Here is a 17879-nt window from a genome sequence, read left to right as displayed (position 1 = left end):
TCTGCATTCGTGTTTCAGAACTAGCTTCAGTTACATTGTCAGTGTTGTCAGTATTCACAATTGCATCTTGTTGGGTATTTACATCGGTGTTCTCCATATTTAACAATATGTAAAACAAAATTACACACAAAAAAGAACGTCCCCGTACGGGCCACCAATATGTAGCTAACACTCCACTCCAGTTAGTATGCCAGGAGGATACACTAAATAAGGGGAACGTTTGTGTCACTTAAACAGCACAAAAAAAAAAAAAAAAAAAAAAAAAGAATAAAACGGGAGATAGATGTTCATCAATAAACCCAAGTGTATTTACAATTCAATCCGTGAACACAAATAAATAACCACGTTAAACATCCAAGGTAAAAAAAAAAATGTGTATAAATGTGTGTTTTTGTATGTCTGAAAAGTCTTTAGAGTCCAGCGCGTAAATTAGTTTATTTAGGAGCAGTCTCACCGGGGAAATAGCCAGTCCGAGAGCAGGATCTTGCAGGTACAGTCCAACTGTTTAAAGTCCTCTGGGGCGAGTAATCCGTGGGGAATATATATATATATATATATATATATATATATATATATATATATATATATATATATATATATATATATATTCCACAAGAGACGGCAAAAAATCAGCTCAGCAAAAAACAGTCAGGAAACGAAGCAGGGAAAAAATATTTAAATATGAATGAAAAAGGCGCGCTGTGAAACGCCGGCGTGCCAGTTCCATATGGGAAAAAAACAGGCTTGTTCGACTTGATGCAGCGCCGCAAAGACCGATCAGCGGCTGACTTGAAGCAGTGCATGCCGGTAAGAAATGTCCGACCAAGCGGCAACCTCCCCCTTTCTCTCGTGAAGCCAATACGGAAGTAACTTAAACTGCGATTCATCGACTGGCCGCTAGGGACAGGCTCCAAAAGAGAGCAGAATCTCATAGAGTCCCATGTTAAATTGGCCAAGTTTATAGCAGAAAAAAACATGTTTACAAGTTGGTTCAAATTGTGGTTTTGGTCTATACTGCTATTTTTGCCCTTCATGACAACTCTGAGGGGGGTGAATTTTTTTTATAACTTATCCGTTTAAATTATATTAAGCCTTAAAGTTCTGCATAATTAAGGGCGTGGCCACTTGAGTGACAGGTAGATTGCCGCTGCTGTCTGTGAGCCGTCATGTTACCTCAGCTGCCGCTGAATTTGGCATCTCAGCCGTTTTTGTGCTTTTTTTCTCGATTATTTTATACAATTATAAAATATGGCTTGCTGCATAATATTCGAGACTGATGTGTGTCTGTGTGCATGTATGGGGAAGAGACACAGAACACACGTTGTTGGATCGTGGCATTGGCTGAAAGTTTTGATTGCGAGATTAACTACAATGACAATACCAGGAGGATATACAACTCTTGGATATTATAACTAAAACTGCTGCACTATTTTGAAAAAAATATACTTTGTTTGGACACAGGCTCATTTGTTTGTTAGATACGATCGCTGCTCAGATTGCATATCCTTTCTTGAAGAACGATGACAGAGAGCAGATCATTCAGAAGAAATGTGAAATGTTTTTTGTTTTGCAATGGACATTTATATTTTACCCAAGTGCCACAGGTTGGATTCATCTCGCGATCTCTATTACAAAGGTATGAAGTCCCATTTGATGTTCCATGTTGTTATTTGCACACCCAACACAAATTACTGGTGTTGGAGCATCTATATCTTAAAAAAACACCGTAAATTGACAGTAAACCTTTAGAACTTTCTGATGTTAAAACTTATCTTTATTAATAATTTAGATAGTATCTAGATAGATAGATCCTTTGCTTGCTAACGTGGTCACGTCGAGCTAGGCGGGCGTGGTTTCAGCAACCAATCACATCAGCTCAAACCACCTCCCCGCCTCTTTGCCCATTTTCAGTTATCCGGGAGTGAAGTGCGGTGACGGGCAGCTAAGATGGCCGCGTCCTCATTTTCGCTTCAAAACTGCTATTCAGAACTCTATGGGTGACGTCACGGACGCTACGTCCATATTTTTTTACAGTCTATAGGCTTGTTTGAGATGAGCAAATTCTGCGCAGAACCGATCAACGGTGATCACCGCAAGATGCATGCCGGTTAGAAATGTGTCCGAGGGTGGGCCGCCTTGCTCTGATGTCATGCCGACGCGTGTCAAAAACCTCTTGCGAGGGCGAGGCGGACGTGTCGGATTCTGCAGTCGAGCGCAGTTGCTCTCCACCGACTGCGCTGACCAAAAGCACGATGGGAAACAACTTGATGACGACACAGCTTAATGCTCATTGGTTTAAACAACCGTGATGTAATGATCTCTTTTAAAATGTTTGATTTTAATACTCTAATATCATGATTTTATGTGTATAAATTATGTGTGATAACTCCCAAACACTCTCACACTGCGATATCTCTATGTTATGTGATTGTTGTCATATTTATAAAAATACATAAAATCATGTCTGTAATTAAAATAAAAAGGATTGATACACATGCCTTTCGAATGGAAATAAATAAGTACTTTGGGTGTCTTGTTCATTATGTTTGTTTTCATATAAAAGCAACATAACTTAAATTAGCATTTAAATCAGCAACACAGCGCACGAGTGTGAATCCCGCGATATCCGCCTTTGATCTCGCAGGTGTCTGGTCTACTACGAGAACGGAGAACTGTCCGTCTTGCCTGCACTTTTTTCACTCCTCCTCTCACTGCAGCCGCCTACTCTCGGCTGAATTTCAGGCAAGGCTAGGCGCATCTCAAACAAGCCTCTTATCCCGCTGAGATGACGTAACGTCACTTGAGGACGGACCGCGAGGAGAATCTCGCGGGAATATACATCAGGGTCAAACACAGACAACAAACACATAGGGGAGAAAACAGTATACAGGGGAAAGCTAAACACATAATAGTCAATGTATTATTATTGACAATTGAAACTATAATTAGGCTTTCCCTTATGTGGCAACGCTACAACTGAAGCAATCTTGTGTACAGTGTTGGTAGAGGTCGAGGGAATCGTCAACTCTAAGCCTCTCGGTTATGTTTCATCAGATGTTGCCGACCCAGTCACACCCAATCTATTGCTAATGAGTCGTGATGCATCGCTCCCACAAGCAATATACTCATCTAGTGATCTGTTAGGGTGAAGAAGGTGGTAACACAGCCAAATTCTAGCTGATCACTTTTGTGTTAACTTCATCTGGCATCACTTGCCAAGCCTACAGCCCTGCCAAAAATGGCAGAAGGACAATGCCAATCTAAGTAATGGTCAGGTCGTCATGATAGTGGATCCACAGTTGCCCTGAGCTTTGTGGCCTATTGGCAGAGTGACTAATACCTATGCAGGAGTAGATAAGCGCATGCGCACCGAAGAAGTATAAGTAAAAGGATGGACTTATCTTTGGCCTGTTGCCCGGTTAGTTAAGTTGCCATCATGAGAGGATGAGGAAGAAGAAAATAATCATTGACACTGAGATTTTCATAACAAATTACAAATTTATATATTAAATTTGGGGGTGGCAATATAGGAAAGTCTATCCTTTTAATTGCACTTCAATATTTAACATGTACATTTTTATTTATTTATTTATTTTTTTTATTGCAACCCAATTGCTCATCAAAGTGACCTGTACTTATGTGCCCAACTTTGTTCAAATGTTTTGGATGTAACTCTCCGAGCCCTTAATCTCTTACTCCCTTACTCACATGGAGTCACCGATTCTCAATCTGAACAATCCAGAGGTTCCACCTCTACAGGAGGTAACCGTTGTGCATGTTACTAGATGGGTGGTGCATCCCCAGTGTTTATACACTGGGGAGTTTATATACCTCCAAACCCTCGCTACTCTCCCAGACAGATTTTGCCACTTGCATTGAAACTGGGCTCTCCCCACCTTGACTGCAGACCCGGCCATATAGAATTAAAGTGATGTCTGTGACGTTTTGCACTTTCCCAGGAGAAACAGACAGGATGAGAATCCAGTTTGCAGGCACCCAAGGGCTTTGGTTTATTTCCTGAATGTTTACAATCTAAAAAACGGGTATCAGGAGGTGTCTTAACTTTCCCAAAAACAACAAAATGCAAAAAGAGCTTGACTAACTTAACTTCTTCACTTTATAACAGAGAATAAACACTGTCATTGCCACAATTTAAATAATATATATATATATACAGCTATGGAAAAAAATTAAGAGACCACCCCAAGTTCAGAAATCAATGTTAATTGATTGTGTTAAAATTAAATGTTAATTTTTTCCATAGCTGTATATATGGGGTATAATGGTCCACAGAAATCACGTTTCGGTATGTACCTCGGTTTTGTTGTCATGGTTCGGTACAATTTCTGTACAATAGGAAGAATGGTCACACTTTAGTTTAGGGTCCAATTCTTACTATTAACTAACTATTAACTATGATTTTGCCTCAATAATTTCCTAATTACTGCTTATTAATAGTTAGTAAGGTAATTGGGAAGGATTATGGGATGTAGAATATGGTCATGCATAAGGCATTAATATCTGCTTTATAAGAAACAGCCAATACCCTAGTAATATGCATGCTAATGCAACTAGTTAATAGTGAGAATTGGACCATAAACTAAAGTGTTACCAGACAAGGGGAACAAATCCACAATGTTAGGTTTCTTTTATTTTATTTTGAACAGACAGTAGTGCAAATCATAGTTTGTTCCACCTAGCAGCATTTAGTGTACAGCCTCCTTTAGTGTATTATCCACTAAGCAGTAAACAGAATGCAGTCCTGCATAGGTCTTTTTTTTTCTTTTCTTTTTTTTTTTCTTTTTTTTTGTGCAGGGCTTATAAAAAACAAAAGATATTTGGTCACAATCAGCTATAAAACTGAAAAGTGCCTCATGTTATAAAAGTACAAAATACATATGGAATATAAAACTTGTGCATTAGGAGTGTTACAGTTTGCTCCACTTAAATGATATTTAAACATTTAAAGCTTAAGCCCAACCCTCCTATACTTATAATTTTTTTTTGTTCCGCTCCGTTTTGTGCACAGTTGAGTGTGTGAGCCTTTCGAAGTATTCTCTTTTGTCCGTGAGTGCAGAAAAATGCATTCAATGCGTGCACACTGTCTAGTGGACTTTGTTTTCAAGCGCTCAAGTCATGAATGTATGCGCAGTTCTTCTTCTGCTCTTTTTCCTGTTGTGGCTGTTAGCAAACAGTGCAGTATCCCCCCACCCCCCTTGGATTGGAGCAATGTGAAATGGAAATGTGAATACTTTTAACAAAATAAGAGGGATCATACAAAATGCATGTTTTTTTTATTTAGTACTGTTTAGTATTTTACATTAAAGATGTTTACATATAGTCCACAAGACAAAAACAATAGCTGAATTTATAAAAAAATTACACCATTCAAAAGTTGATGTACCCTTGATTCTTAATACTGTGTGTTCACAAACTGTGATCAGAGTCTTCATGAATGAACATAAACAAATGTTCAACAATATCAGATAAGATGCTAAGACAACTGCCAGACACCTCTTATGGGGCAGGAAGGGGGACCTTCTGTACCCACCTCCGTTAAGGTTGACTTTAACCACCAAACTCATTCCTAAGGTTTAGTCAAGGACTGCCCAAAAAAAAAAAAAAAAAAAAATGAGGACCTCCCGGATACCGCAGCAGTGCCTGAAACAAACACAGGCCACATATATCTATTTAAATCCATTCATACCTATGTCTGGAAACCTTAAATTGATATAAACTGCAAGACATCTACTTTATCTTTCATGCAAAGTACAGTTTATGTTAATGGTTAATAACTGTTAACACAACAGTTCACAGGACGGACCTCTTAACAGATAAATGAATGCATGGATGATGTTTCTTATTGTGTTTAGACACTGTTCAATGCCTTTAATAACGTGAATAAGGTTTGGAAAAAGAATAGTGCATGGGTAAAACTATAAATACACTATTTTAACTCTGTACTTTATATACACAAATGAGTTCCACACAAGGGCGGGCAACACTGTGGCTATTTCTGACACCAGCGGCCAATCACACTCCAGATACCATCTGGTACACTCATAATAATCAAACCTTAAGTGACAAATGATCAAAAATCACATAATCTGTGACTTAAGTATGACTGCTTCATTTTTATCTTCTTTCTCTTTCCAGTCCATCAATTTCCACCACTCATCCTTGCATAGCTCCAAACTCACTTAGCTCGTAAACATACTTCATAACTAGAAAATATTTAAATAACCTGTTAAAGAATTTGTTATTTCTCAATTGTAACTTGCTTTAGATAAAAGCATCTGCTAAATGAAATGTAAACATGACATTATTATGCAATAATTTAAGAAATGTCTCCATAGCCTATATAGAACCTTTCTGGCATATAAGGTTCTTTATAATTGAGTCAAGGATCCTAAGGTTGATTTGTTTGTATGATTGTAGCGTGGTTTGTAACTTGCGGTGTGTGTTGTTAGAAACACAATGAACGAGTCTTTCAGAAGCCCTGAATTACGATTTTAAGATACATAACAATTGCGACATCTTCTGGTCTTATACGTGTAAGTGCAAAAATAATAAAATGATTTGAAAGTTACATGCATTTTTATTAAAGGATATTAGGGGTCCTTGGGTCGGCAATGAGTGTGGGCTCTTGAATAGGTCTAAGCACTGTAATCATTAAACGGGTCCTTGACAGCTATATCAGCACCGGAAGCGCTCCCAAATGTCAAGACCCCATTTCGCAAGTCTAATAATGCTGCCTCCATTGCTTCAACGCATTGCTTTAATTGAATTTTATTCATGAAGTCAATTTAGTGAATTAATGAATAGCCTTGAAACAAAAACAGGAAATTGCAAGAGAGCCTCCGAATCCCTCTTGCAGTGGGTTATGTGTAAAAAGCGCGCTCCTGGCAGATGTGATGCGCGCGCCCTATACGTAGTGTTATCATACCTCACGCTCTATCTGACAAGTGGAAGATGCATGCTGGCGCGCTCCAGACAACAAGAACAGCGCGGATAACGGGACGCCAAGACACTCTTCTTGAAAATATTTACCAATAATAATAATAACAATAATAACAAATACCTCTAAATTAGTGTTAATAAAATATTGAAACAATTAGTGTCATTAAAGTGGTTATTGAAGATGAAGAAAACTACTTCGCATCAAGGTAAGACCTTCATCTTTCATTATGCGTACAGTATGTGGCTTTAAAAAGATTTTCATTAGGAGATATTGGACTACCATTTCTTTCTTTCTTTCTTTCTTTTTTCTACATTATCTCTGTTTCCTCATCCTGTTCACTTTATCTTGGGGCTTTCTTCCAAGAGCTCTATTAATATACTCAAGCATGAGGCCAGCTGACCTCTATTCCTAAATGCAGAAGACACTTAAATGGAAGGTGAAAACAGAGCCACATCAATCAGACCACATGTTGAACTAATGCTCTATGAAAATTGAATATTTCCTCTATTTATGTATGAGCTTATTTTGTGGACATGATTCAGAGAATTGCACATGACGAATATATAGAATATAGACATTTCTCAGTGTGAACTGTGGTCCTTGTGTCTTCAGCAGCCCCCAACTAACTTTTACACACAACTCCTCATATTCAATTTGCCATGACAAGCATTTTAAGGCACATACATATTTATCTCTGAATACTGAAGTGATAATTTTACACATATTTCATTTTATTTCATGAAAGCAGCTTGATATTCCAGTATCTGAAACCATGTACTGTTAAACACACAAATGGACTGTTATGCTTGAGTTAATCTAGGGGCCATCTAATATAGTCACTCAGTCCTGAGTACATCTTTTATATTGTTAAAACTGCCAGAAGGAGAATCAGTGGTCTAGATAGTAATGGTTGTTTCAGGAACAAAACTGATATTCAGGCAACATTTATAGAAAGAACTGAATTCAGGTCATGAAATCATCCAAAGGTTATGCTTAATAGAATTAAATATTGAATTTATATTGGCATAGTTGAATAACAAGAGTTCAGTACATGGAAAAGACATACACTGAGTTTCAAACTCCATTGTTTCCTCCTTCTTATAAATGTCATGTGTTTAAAAGACCTCAGAAGAACAGGCGAATTCCAACATAACACCGACTGTTACGTAACAGTCGGGGTGTACGCCCCCAATATTTGCATATGCCAGCCCATGATCAAGCCATTATTCAAGGGCAGAATGTCTGGATGTGCACAGCTGAATCATCAGACTAGGTAAGCAAGCAAGAACAATAGCGAAAAATGGCAGATGGAGCAATAATAACTGACATGATCCATGATATCATGATATTTTTAGTGATATTTACGAATTGTCTTTCTAAATGTTTCGTTAGCATGTTGCTAATGTACTGTTAAATGTGGTTAAAGTTAGCATCGTTTCTTATTGTATTCACGGAGACAAGAGAGCCGTCGCTATTTTCATTTTTAAACACTTACAGTCTGTATAATTCATAAACACAACTTCATTCTTTATAAATCTCTCCAACAGTGTGTAATGTTAGCTTTAGCCACGCAGCATAGCCTCAAACTCATTCAGAATCAAATGTAATAAATCCAAATAAATAGTATACTTACATGATCCAATGTATGCAAGCAGCATGCATGACGAACATCTTGTAAAGGGTTATATTAGCTGTGTATACTGTGTTTATGCTTTTTAAGGCAAGCGCGAGCTCCGGGGGAGGGGGAGCACGAGAATTAAAGGGGCTGCAACCTATACCGGTGTATAGTTAATGATGCCCCAAAATAGGCAGTTAAAAAAAATGAATTAAAAAAAAATCTATGGGGTATTTTGAGCTGAAACTTCACAGACACATTCAGGGGACACCCTAGACTTATATTACATATTTTAAAAAGAAGTTCTAGGGCACCTTTAAATGTATTGTGCTAGAATATATGCAAATTACATTTTAATCTTTAAAGCTTTAAAGCAGAGGTGATATGTGACCAAAAAACACACAAGAAAAGTCCTCAAAAATAATACCCAGTGTACTGTATTAAAATGATGGAATTTTCAGTATTGAATTTTCAGTTTCAATCTTACCAGTATCTTGCCAGATTTTTTTCTTACAGTGTGTAGATGTTCAAAGAATTATTTCCTATAATGCCAAAAGCAGTTAGAGAAGTTAAGTAATCCCTTAGAAAATATTCATGAGCAAATAATCAGAAGAGTGATTTGATGCTTTACATTATAACTGCAATGGATTTTGTAAATAATAAGAATAGTATGTAGATGTCACATATGTCAGCTGCTCTTCTATCTACAAAATAATGGGGATCTTGTTAGCATTCCTTTATAATGATGTTAAAAAGTGTTTATTTGATTGCTTAATATTTTTCAAAGATTAAAAATCGTCTTGGGTTACGAGTGTAACCCTTGTTCCCTGAGTAAGGGAACGAGACGCTACGTCGTTGACGTGATGGGAATCCTCTGTGTTTTTGTGTTCGTGAAGCACCACTGTATCCAACCAATGAGAGAGAGAACGTGACGTCATAGGCGGGCGACGTCGCGGACTATAAAGCACGCCCAAAAACAGAGAACGCTAGCTTCTGTGATATGTCTGAAGGAAGCGCTCCAGGCATGCAGGAGGTACGGCAACATGACGTAGCGTCTCGTTCCCTTACTCAGGGAACAAGGGTTACACTCGTAACCCAAGACGTTCCCTTTCGTGGGAACTATCGACGCTACGTCGTTGACGTGATGGGAACGCTGTCCCAACTATGCCGTGCCTCCGAGTGCCTGGCTGCCATCTTGTAGCACCAAAGCACCCGGAGTAATACTAACATTTAGGTCATAAAACCTAACAAAAGTATGCTGGGATGACCACCCCGCAGCACCACAAATATCAGCCAGGGAAACACCCGACCTGTGAGCTGTTGATGCCGCCATACCTCTTGTTGAGTGCGCCCTAATGTTCAAAGGACACGGGAGCCCTAAGGCTCTATAAGAAAGTGTGATGGCCTCAACCACCCACTTACTCATTCTTTGTTTGGAGGCTGGGCCCCCCCGATTCGGGGACCCATAACATACAAAAAGCTGGTCAGATTTTCTCCACAGGGCAGCTCTGTGGACGTAAGTATCCAGCGCCCTCACTGGGCACAGCAGGTTAAGTCTCCCCTGATCCGGTGTGTAACCAGGCCTTGTATGCAGGAAGGCCTTAACCATACCTGGTGCAAACTCTAAACATGATGGTAACACCGAAAGAGCTTGAAGGTCACCTATTCTTTTCAATGAAGAAATGGCTAATAAGAACACAGTCTTCAATGTTAGCATTTTGTCCGACACATCTTCCAAAGGTTCAAAGGGCGCCTCCGCCAACCCTTGTAACACAATGGCCAAGTCCCAGGTCGGAGATTTTGGGCGCACTGAGGGCCTCAACCTCAGTGCGCCACGAAGGAAGCGTACAACTAAGGGGTCTCGACTTACCGAGACACCCTCCATAGAAATGTGGTAAGCCGAAATAGCAGCAACATACACTTTTAGTGTGGAGTACGTTAGACCCTCTGACAGTTTTCCTTGAAGGAATTGAAGCACATGGCTAATAGAAGAATGGACCGGGTCCACTCTGAGATGACTACACCATGTAGAAAACACATTCCATTTATACATGTAAAGCTTCCTTGTAGATGGAGCCCTGGACTGAAGGATGGTTTCCACCACCTCCGTTGGGAGACCAGAATCTATGAGTCTTGCCCCCTCAGAGGCCAGGCCCACAGTTTCCACATTTCTGGACGGGGATGAAAGATCGTGCCGCCCGCTTGGGACAGGAGATCCTGTCTGAACGGAAGCTCCAGAGGAGAGCCGTAAAGGAGAGAAACTAGGTCCGCAAACCAAATTCTCGTTGGCCAGCAAGGAGCCACCAATATTAGATGCACCCCTTCCTGGCATACTTTGTCCAGAACTCCCGGGAGCAGAGAGACTGGGGGAAACGCATACAGGCGTCGCCTCGGCCACGTCTGTATCATGGCATCCAACCCCAGAGGAGCTGGGTGCCTCAGAGAATACCACAGAGGGCAATGGGTTGACTCCTCTGTGGCAAAGAGATCGACTTCCGCTCGACCGAACACTTTCCATATGAGCTCCACTACCTCGGAGTGGAGCTTCCATTCCCCGGACTCGCGCCTTGCCTCGACAGGGCGTCCGCCCCCATATTCAGATACCCTGGGATATACGCCGCTTTCAACGAGAGTAACTTCCCCTGGGTCCAAAGGAGGATACGGCTGACTAGCTCGCACAGTGGACGAGACCGCAGCCCCCTTGGTGATTTATATAAGAGACCACCGTAGTGTTGTCTGTCTGGATCAACACATGGTGGCCCCTCAGGTCGGATAGGAAGTGTTTCAGAGCCTGAAACACTGCCAGCATCTCCAGCCGATTTATGTGCCAGGAGGCCTGGTGTATATCCCACCGACCTTGAGCTGAGCGACCACTCATGATCGCTCCCCAGCCCGTGAGGGACGCATCTGTTGTAAGCATTACGCGACGACATGAAGTTCCCAACACGGGTCCCTGGGACAGGAACCAAGGCTTTTTCCACATGACCAGAGCACGAAGGCATCGCCGCGTGACTTTGATCATGCGAAAAGGATTTCCCCTCGGGGAAAACCCCTTGGTCCTGAGCCACCACTGTAAGGGTCTCATGTGCAGAAGGCCAAAAGTAATAACGTTGGACGCAGCTGCCATCAGACCCAACAGTCTCTGAAACTGTTTTACAGTGAGTGACTGGCCTAACTTCACCCCTTTCACGGCCCCGAGGATGGAATCCACACGAGCAGGGGACAATTGCGCCTGCATCGTGGTGGAATCCCAGATTACACCTAGGTAGTTTGCAACCTGCCTCGGGACCAGCACACTCTTTTTGGCATTGAGCCTCAACCCAAGCCTTTTCATGTGCGACAGAACCACATCTCGATGTAGAACTGCCTGACGTTCCGTTTGAGCTAATATCAACCAATCGTCGATATAGTTCAGTACACGGATGCCCCGGAGTCTCAGCGGAGCCAAGGCTGCATCCATGCACTTCGTGAACGTGCGGGGTGACAGTGATAGGCCGAAGGGAAGAACCTTGTATTGGTATGCTTCGCCCCCGAAAGCAAACCTGAGGAACTTCCTGTGAGAAGGATGGATGGATATGTGAAAATACGCGTCCTTCAGATCTATCGCCACAAACCAGTCCTCGGATCTGATCTGTGGAATAATCTGTCTGAGTGTAAGCATCTTGAACTTCAACTTCTTTACAGATCGATTTAGTATGCGTAAATCTAGAATCGGACGCAACCCTCCATCCTTCTTTGGAACAATGAAGTAGCGGCTGTAAAAGCCCGACATTTTGCTGGGAGGAGAAACCCTTTCTATAGCTCCTTTTTGCAAAAGCGTCGCAACTTCTTGTTCCATAACCAGAGACTGCTCTGGAGCAACCACAGTGTGAATCACTCCACTGAACTTGGGGGAAGAGAACCGAACTGAATTCTGTACCCCCGTTCTACTATGAACAGCACCCATTTCGAAACATTCGGAAGACATTTCCACTCCTCTGAATGATCTACTAAGGGTACCAGCCTCTCGAGACTGGTCTCTGGTGTTTTTTGAGCACTTGGCTCGTTTATCTGACGCGGCGCACCGGCAGATAAACGAATCACGTGCTGGCCGAACCTCCTCGGAGGATCGACAGGGACTGCTGCGCCCTGTCGCACACTGGGTGGCAGGGTTGGCAGAACAGTCCCTTGAGGGCGCCGAAGGGGAACGATAGAAATTAATCGTCGAACCCCTTCGGAGGGGGCTGCCCTCAGAAACCCTGGCCCACGAGCGTCAGGATTTCTTTTGGGAAGCCTTCCGGGAAATAATGACGGTCCTCAGATCCGCCCTACCCCCGGAAGGCTTCGGCTGTGCAGCACGCTCCGGTCCCCAAGCTTTCCGCGGGGAGCACGGGCGGCCACACTGGCCTTTTGTTGGGGTCTGTGCCCCGAGGAGCCGGCTGTCGGCTGAGGCTGCCCCCGCCCGGCAGCCTCAGGGGGATGAGTTTTTCGAGGGAGGAACCTTTGAAACGCCGCCTTCTGCTTCTTTGCCTCCTCGAACCTGTCGACGACAGTATTAACTGCGTCACCGAACAGGCCCTCGGAGGAAAGCGGCGCATCCATGAGGACATATTTATCTTTGTCCTTTATGTCAGCTAGATTGAGCCACAGATGTCTCTCCGTGCCCACCAGTGCTGCCATGGAGCGGCCCACTGACTTGGCCGTCTCCTTGGTGGCACGGAGAGCTAAATCCGTGGCTCTCCTCAGCTCTTGGATTGTCTCAAAGGTTACCTCCCCACTTTCATCAATTTCCCCCAGCAGATCAGCTTGGTATGCCTGCAGTATACTCATCGTGTGCAGACACGCCGCAGCCTGACCCGCTGCCGAGTAAGCCTTGCCCACCAGATTTGATGTTTGCTTTAATGGTCTGGTGGGCAATGTCGGGGATTTCAGGGACGATGCAGACTCGGGCGAGAGATAGCTCGCAAGCGTCTCTTCAACCCGAGGCATCGCCCCATAACCGTGTTGTTTCAGCCCGTTAATATTGCTGTACATGGATGTTTGCGGGCTGAAGACACGGTACTGCACGGGTCTGTTCCACGACCTCGACACCTCGGCGTGGAGGTCGGGAAAGAACGGCAGTCCCCGACGCTGAGGCAATGACCTGGCTGGAAGAAAGCGTTCGTCCAGTTTGCTCTTTATTTTGGGAACGCTTTCCTCCACGGGCCAGTTTATATTCAACTTTTTTACTGCCCGGGCCATAACCTCAGCAAGCTCCTCATGGGCTGGAGATGAGGATGACGGTCCCTCATCTCCACCCTCGATACCTTCAATATCAACCTCCTCGGAGGAAGATATATTCAGTATCGGTGTCTCTCTTCGGGGGAAGAAACCGCAGCGCGTGCTTCCACCACCAAAGAAGAGACACTAGATCTAGCAGGTAAGGGGAGCGATAAGGCAAAGCCCGTCTCTCCCCCCTCTGCTAGATCCATTTGTGAACCCCACGAGTGCAGCCTTCGCTGTGCCTCGGCAGCAGCGGGACCAGACCCGCGGGGAACACTCGCCGCGGCGCCCTCCTCAAAGAGCGCCCGGCGTGAGCGCAGCGCCCTGAGAGTGAGCCGCTCACAGTGCACACAGACAGCCCCCTCAAGAGCTGCCTGTGCGTGCTCAACTCCCAGGCATTTCACACACATCTCGTGTGTATCTCCCTCCACGATGAATCGCGGACAAGGAGGTGCACACTTAGTGAAACGCTGGCTTTTCTCCGTCATTTTATATATATATATGTCTTTTTTATGTGTCTATTTCACTTGTTAGAAACTCTTGTCCCCAGACAAAGAGATCACTTTCTGGCGAGATGGTAGACAGACAACAGTAAATAAGACAGACAAGATACAGATAGCGCTTACTGAAGACAACAGAAGCTAGCGTTCTCTGTTTTTGGGCGTGCTTTATAGTCCGCGACGTCGCCCGCCTATGACGTCACGTTCTCTCTCTCATTGGTTGGATACAGTGGTGCTTCACGAACACAAAAACACAGAGGATTCCCATCACGTCAACGACGTAGCGTCGATAGTTCCCACGAAAGGGAACTACACTGTATATCTTATCAAGCAGTTGCTTCCCTCACCATTGCACCATAAGACTGAGGAACTGTACTTACTCCTTTGCAAGACTGGAATTAACATTGTAACAGGAAGTGACTCATGACTTATTAGCTCTCTGCAGTCCCTTTCCACTGCTATGAGCTAGTTTTCCTGGAATGTCATTTTTGCTACAGTTATGCAGTCTAGACTTTATGAAAATAATTCTTTATTCATTAATAATATATTTCTTTATTTTTTTTCAGAATAACTTTATTCATTCTCTCTTGCTATGACATCATTTGCTGCTGGCTATTAAGGTTATACATAAATAGCTCTTGAAGCGTGCAGCTAATGCATGATGTCACGACTGAAAAAGCTTTTGAACAGATGGAAAAAAACAGGTCATGTTGTTATTGTTTTTTGCTTATGGTAGGTCATTAGGCATGAACATTTAGCCAAAACCACATTCCAGATTCTTCTTAGGAGACTGTTCCTGAGTTTGTTTCCACAGCCCTGTTGACTTATAGAGCGTTTATTTCATGATCTCTCCTATGTTTATAATCACAAGTGTTGCATGATCATAAAATCAGAACCAATGTAAAGAAAGTTTTAAGGCAAAGTATGGGTCAGAAATTAACCAGGGCTCCAGGCAATATATGTAGCCTTTTATTACTGTAACAACAGGCAATTACATGATACATGGTTTACATTTACATTCTTATTTGCACAAACACACTTAACAGTAACATACACTGGACAAAATTATAAAAGCAACACTTTTGTTTTTGCCCCCATTTTTCATGAAGTGAACTCAAAGATCTAAGACTTTTTCTGTGTACACAATAGGTCTATTTTTTATACATATTGTTCACAAATCTGTCTAAATCTGTGTTAGTGAGCACTTCTTTGCCAAGATAATCCATCCACCCCACAGGTGTGGCATATCAAGTTGCTGATTAGACAGCATGATTATTGCACAGGTGTGCCTTAGGCTGGCCACAATAAAGTACCTCCACATCCAGCATCTTTAACTCCAAGATTGTCTGAGAGCAGCCATCCGGACACCTGCTGCAACAATCGGTTTGCATAACCAAAGAATTTCTGCACAAACTGTCAGAAACCGTGTCAGGGAAGCTCCTCTGCATGCTCGTCGTCCTCATCGAGGTCTCGACCTGACTGCAGTTCGTCATCATAACCGACTTGAGTCGGCAGATGCTCACATTCGATGGCGTCTGGCACTTTGGAGAGGTGTTCTCTTCACGGATGAATCCCGGTTTTCACTGTACAGGGCAGATGGCAGGCAGCTTGTATGGCATCTTGTGGGTGAGCGGTTTGCTGATGTCAACGTTGTGGATCGAGTGACCCATGGTGGCGGTGAGGTTATGGTATGGGCTGGCGTATGTTATGGACAACGAACACAGGTGCATTTTATTGATGGCATTTTGAATGCACAGAGATACCGTGATGAGTTCCTGAGGCCCATTGTTGTGCCATTCATCCACGACCATCACTTCATGTTGCAGCATGACAATGCACGGCCCCATGTTGCAAGGATCTGTACACAATTCCTGGAAACTGAAAACATCCCAGTTCTTGAATGGCCAGCATACTCACCGGACATGTCACCCATTGAGCATGTTTGGGATGCTCTGGATCAACGTATACGTCAGCGTGTTCCAGTTCCTGTCAATATCCAGCAACTTCGCACAGCCATTGAAGAGGAGTTGACCGACATTCCACAAGCCACAATCAACAACCTGATCAACTCTATGTGTTGCACTGCATGAGGCAAATTGTGGTCATACCAGATACTGACTGGCTTTGATACCGTTTTCGGCTTTGAGTTCAGCTCATGAAAATTGGGAAAATGAAAAAAAAGTGTTGCGTTTAACAAAAGATGACATTAATTTTCAAAGATGAAAGCAACCTGCTTTCTTCCTGAGTCCTATTCCTATTGTTTCCACTGGCTGTGATGTGAAGACCACATGTCCCAAGATTCCACGCTCAATCTTGACGTTATCAAGCTACGCCTTTGTTTTGAATAGGCCTCTATCGACCTCTAGCGGATAGAAATCCTACATACTGCACATTTAAATCATATTTTTCAAAAAATATATTAATTTCTTTAAACATAAACATAAATTAAAAATGTACCTTTAATTATTGTACCTTTCAAACCTAAACTTTTAGCTCAGAACTTGCAGGTAACATACAAAGACCTAATGCTTAAAGAATGAAGATTGTCTGGATTCTTATTCTAATTAATAGTTACATAACTCTCAAGGTCATGCTTAGTGCTTTCATATTTAGAGTTGTGTGCTCTGCCAAAAAAGTGTGGGCAAGTCTGTGGAGCCTGTGGCCAAAATCCACATGAGAGGAGTTTGTCTCGGCCCTGCTGCTGCTGTAGATAGACATTAGCAATTTGACTAGCTACATGGTCAACGGAGCGGGCCAACACATGATTTTCACCCGAGCTACCGATAGCATAATTGCAGTTTTTTGCCTTGACATATCTAAATAAATATGTCAGAAAAGCTTCTTTTTTTAAAGCAAATATGTAGCAAACATTCAGTCTTTTCCCAGTTTGTAAGTCATGTATGAGCATAACACATCATGGCACTGCACATGGTATTAGAAAGTAGTCCGATTTAAAGGTTCATATGGATACATTTTTTCTGTTAAACGGATTGTTTAAAATCGACAATTGTTTAGGATCAAGCTCAATCGGAAGGAACGGCCCGGTCCCAATGGCACCCTAAACCCTCATGGTCTTCCTCTGAGTCTGCACTTTAGTGACGTAATGCCGCTTTGACTGCCAGGTAGAATTCCCCTGTAGAGTAGAGTTCGCAGACTTGTGGGTTCAGCAGAAGTGTGCATCGAGGGCGCATAGCGGCCACAAAAGGGGTGCTCGTAACCACCCTTATGAAAACTAAAATGATGAATGGGACACCCTACAGTCTCGTGGACTTAACGGACATGTGCATGTAGTGGCCAAGTAAGTCCAAAAGACCGAAAGTCCAAATGAAGTGTGCCATTTTGGACGTAGCCATTGAGGTGGCTTTTCAGTCTGATTGAACCATCATTATAACCCATTATAACTGGATTATCAGGTTGCATGTAAACATAGTGTTATTTGATAGTTAAGAATTCTTTGTAGGTTATAATCAAAGATTATTTACAGATTAAATACAGATCAAATACACTTTAATTGGGTGATTCTTAATGCAAAAAAAAAAAAAGAAAACATGGAAAATTTACC

This window comes from Chanodichthys erythropterus, chromosome 21 (assembly GCF_024489055.1).
Source record: "Chanodichthys erythropterus isolate Z2021 chromosome 21, ASM2448905v1, whole genome shotgun sequence".
In the NCBI taxonomy this organism is placed as follows: domain Eukaryota; kingdom Metazoa; phylum Chordata; class Actinopteri; order Cypriniformes; family Xenocyprididae; genus Chanodichthys; species Chanodichthys erythropterus.
This window is presented reverse-complemented; position numbering follows the sequence as displayed.